The 4,516-nt window shown below is 34.6% G+C and overlaps 1 long non-coding RNA gene across 1 annotated transcript; it reads left to right on the forward strand.

Moving 5' to 3' along the window:
* Nucleotides 1-2,588: 2,588 nt before the first annotated feature.
* On the forward strand, nucleotides 2,589-4,269 carry LOC149373074 (uncharacterized). Its single transcript, XR_016293489.1, has 3 exons — nucleotides 2,589-3,204; nucleotides 3,273-3,668; nucleotides 3,749-4,269. It is a non-coding gene; the product is annotated as an uncharacterized LOC149373074 (long non-coding RNA).
* Nucleotides 4,270-4,516: the final 247 nt, after the last annotated feature.

The raw sequence follows: 4,516 nt of genomic DNA on the forward strand, positions 1-4,516 counted from the left end.
AGATGAACTATAAATCTAGATTAGAAATAGGGACTCAGTTGAAAATTTATAGCTATGGCTACACCTATAGAGATAATAGCTTTATAGTTGTAGCTATAATGACTTACGTCCATAGCTAAAGTCAACTACAATGTACCTATGAATTATTGTGAATTATAGCGAATATTTAACTAAAACTATTTCTAAAACTGAATTTTTTTTTTTTTAAGTTAGTTCAAACGTAAAAGGCGTTATTACGTGGATGACAACTTAAAAACTGAGGGCTTCAAGTACTTTCCAATAAGAAGAAAAAGAATAAGTTTATTTGTTTACATAAACTTTTTAATATTGCTCGAAAGTTCTTGAATACCCCAATTTTTAAGTTATCATCTACATAATAACGCCTTTTATGGCTGATATAACTTTAAAAAAACGAGAGTTAAAAACAACTTTTTCTTAAAATACGCGAAAAATTTATAGCTGAACACCTACATTTTACAACTACTATTCACAAAAATGTATAGATACGTTGTTGTTGCTTATAGCTATAAATATATGCCATTGTAGCTATAATAAAAGCTATATTATTTATAGGCATAATTATAGCTATGAATTTTTGACAAAGGAGTAGAAATTAAATACGTATATTGCAAACAACATACTGGCGGAAAAAAGAGTGAGATATAGTTACAATAACATTAAAAAAAAGTACCACCGAAGGTATCGACGTATTCGACGTAGTGGCCTCGGACGCGTACGATAAATATATTGCTATATGCATCCATGCGCCTTTTCTAACCTATACGCCTTGCGACACGCGCTACTTTTTTCAGATTAGAGAATTGAACAAAGTACTGATAACCACTGTTCTATTGAATAATTAGGTTTTTGAGCTACATAATGAGCAGTACAGTGATAAATTAGTTTTTAAAATTAAGTAAAGTAAATATACGATTCTAAAATTTGTTTCGTGGCTTTTTGTTAACCTCAAGGTTTGAAAAACTATTGTCGTTGATTTTAAATAGTAAAACTAAATCCAGTATTAAATACAAATAATATAGCACATTGTCATACTTAAATTTTTCAATGTATCAAGCTGTGAAAAAAAACTATTATAAAAATCTACATCATGCATGAAATGAATTGGATGATTAAAAAGGGGCACTTTAAGGGTATTAACATAAATTTACGTCAACAAAAAAACAGAGCCGTGATAAAAAGAGCCGTACACAGAGTGGGTAATGGCTTTGCACTAATGTGTCTCGTCCTCATAGATGAATGACGAATTTGCATTCGGCATGAATAAAAATAAGAAAATTTAGCAGCAGGGTCGTACTAAAAATAAAAAGCACTTACCTAATTAGTAGTTTTTGTCGAACAATTCTCTGCTACGTTCGCCAACGAGTGCTACTTGATAATGAAAGCCGTTGGTAACTTTTTCCACAAGCAGGCGCACGACTTTCACTTCGTGGGTGACGTACACTGAAAAACTATCGGTACCGCTGTTAATAACTCGCAGGTGGCACTGCTGTACTGCCGTAGCTTCGGCGTAAGAGGAGCGCCGATAGTGTTGGCTTCAAGATGGCGAAAAGTGGTCCCCCCACCACTCTCCCGTCTAAGAAGAGTCGTAGGAGGACTGCTTTTTGGTCGCGACTGCGCGACAGCCAAAAGCGTCGTCTGTTACGACAGCGGTTCTCAAATACTAGTCACTAGTCATGTATGATGTAGCTATATATATACATGTGTGTATATAATGTATACCAGCTGATTGTTGCGCTATATAGTGGTTGAGTGCTCTGTGTTGTCTGTTCTGTCATTCCTGTCTCCTGTACCGGTGCTGATAACTGAGATGCCAAGAGCCAAGCCAACGTTAATGCTGGTACTTATAAGTACTGACCAATGGCTTGACCTTGACTTCTCTTCAACCAACTGTGGCCTTTTTCACCAAGTCAAACGATGAGGTGAGCAAAGATACTACTGTTAGTGCTAGCAGTTTGACAAGTAGCTGCTAAGCAGATCTGACAAGTAAACTGCATATTTCAGTTATAAGCCCAACAGTGTTTGGTGAGTTGCAGTGCTTGTTTATTTATTCTCTTTTTGTATATTTTTTTGTCTCTCTTAAATTTGTATATAAATCAAGCAGGACTTTAACGTGGGATTGCTAACAAATGAGTAATTCCCACAAGTTTCCAGTCACAAAGTTGTGATTTACTTTTCCTGCAATCAAATCAACCAAAACAAAAAAAAACTTATCAAGAAGCAAGAGGTTAAAATTTAGTTTTATCAAGCACAATTTTGGAGGATAATAAGAAAAATCAAGGGCTGATGAAGTTTGACAAGAAAATGTACCTGAATCTCTGAAATCATCGAATGGCTGTGAATTCCAGTTGCTTTAGAGGCTGTAGTAAAGAGTTTTTTAATAATTATTGTTCACAATGGAGGTACAGAGAAAAGTCACTCAACGCTCTCATGAAAACTTGGTGCCATGTGATGCTAATAGCACAGTTAATAATAAAAATGAAGTTCAGACTTGCTCAAAGTTAACAAGTGCGCAGCTCATCATATTCAACATTACAATCATTCAAATGAAGTAAATAATGAAGGTTAAGAAATTTCATGAAGCTGTAGATGTGACCTGGTCACCTCCAGTCCAGCAGCCCACCAACTTTCCAATTTTGCTGGCTGCAGTAACAGTTGCTTAGCAGTTGGATATCAGTTTTAGTATCGTAATGCCAGTTTGGATTTGTATTCTCTCGACCTGGAGCAGCCAGGCTGTATGATACGTACATCAAGATCAGTGTGCCAAGTGATCAAAGGTTTTGTCCTTTTTTTTATTCATGTGTACCTACAATATTCGTAGTGTTGAGAAATTTAGTATGATAATTATAATTACCATCAAGATTTTACAAAATAATTTAGGGAGCTGGCGGAACGAATCCAGCTGGCATTATTGTGAGTTGCTATGATTGTGGAAAAATAATGATTCACTTTGCTGACAAGATGTTTGAGAACGACAGCAACTGTTTGATTAGCAGTCCCGACAAACACAAAGGTCCTGTGAGAGCACTGGACTTTAATCCATTTCAGTCTCATTTTCTAGCTACTGGTGCGACAGATAGTGACATTTATACTTTATATATTAATTGGACAAATGAGCCTATGTCTCCTAGTTCCAAAAAAATTTACCACCTGAGGATGTACTAGATGAATCATGGAATACACGAGGTACCTTACTTGGCAACATTTTTTTTTACACATTCATAATTGACATTAGAGCATTTTGTTGTTTACAGTGCAACACATTCTTGCTTCAACATTTTCACAGCGTTGTGTCATTTGAAGAATTAAGCCATGGTAATACTCACCGATGCCAATTCAAGAGCCTCTATAAGCATTGTCATCAGGAATTGTAACATAATAATTCTTCATCATTATTGAAATATAAGTGAGATGGAAATCAGTACACTGACATCCTTATATATAGTCACACAGCTGTCTCTTGCTTCAGAAGAGGATTAAAATCCAATTATTGAACTGTGGGATTTGAGATTTGCAACCACACCGTAAAAACATTCCAAAACCATTGAAGGAAAGTAATATCAATTGCCTGGAATCCTTATTATTCTGATCTTCTCAGTTATGCAAAAGACAATAGAATTCTCTCTTGGAATCCTAATTTCGATATTCCAGTACGTAGCAGTTGAATTTTTCTCGCAACTCTGTTTTTTTATTGTGTGATGCTTATTTTTTATTACAAATCTTATTTTAGGGTGGTGATATTGTTGGCTAATTGGCTCAAACAAATCATGGAAACTTAAATGTATCTTAGTGTCCTAGATGAGCTTGCTTGGTTGTGAGTACTACTTCATATGGCCAGGCAATAGTACACTCTCTGTAAGGTGGAGCTGACCATTGATCTGCTGAAACGTTGAATAAAATGTTGATTTATTTCCTGGCATGGACCCATTCCCACAAATCTCACCGGTGATGCAAACAGAAGTATATTATGAAAATAATGCTGTAGAGTCCCCAGTCTCTGGTTTAATGGTAGCTAACTATGCGAATAATACCATAGTTGAAGTTATACCTTTTATTCAACTAACAATGAGAGTTGGAAACAAAAATAAATTAGTACCCGAACCAAATAATATACCAATTAAGTCAGACTATACACCTGAAATTCATGATCAAACTGATAAATTCCAACTACTCCAATAATTGTAATTAAAAACGCTTCCAACTACTGTTCTCGTAATTTATGTAGCTCTACTAGAAAAAAGTAAGCATTTGCAATTGACCAAATTGTTTAAAGAGATACTACTTTCAAAAATTTAAGTATTAGTTACATTTCAACATTTTTACAAATTAAACTCTAATTTTTTTTTAGAAATAACAAACATTTTATTACACCTGGATCTGTCCTTACTCTTATTTTCCATTATCCTTTTTTCACGATATTCTCTATTGGATTAAATTTTTCTTTGAGCTCATTAATAGAGAAAACATTAATCATACACAACGTTAAATATCAAAAGAA

This window comes from Copidosoma floridanum, unplaced genomic scaffold (genome assembly GCF_036245765.1).
Source record: "Copidosoma floridanum isolate Cflo_tuat_1 unplaced genomic scaffold, Cflo_Japanese_pri ptg000043l, whole genome shotgun sequence".
Classification (NCBI taxonomy): domain Eukaryota; kingdom Metazoa; phylum Arthropoda; class Insecta; order Hymenoptera; family Encyrtidae; genus Copidosoma; species Copidosoma floridanum.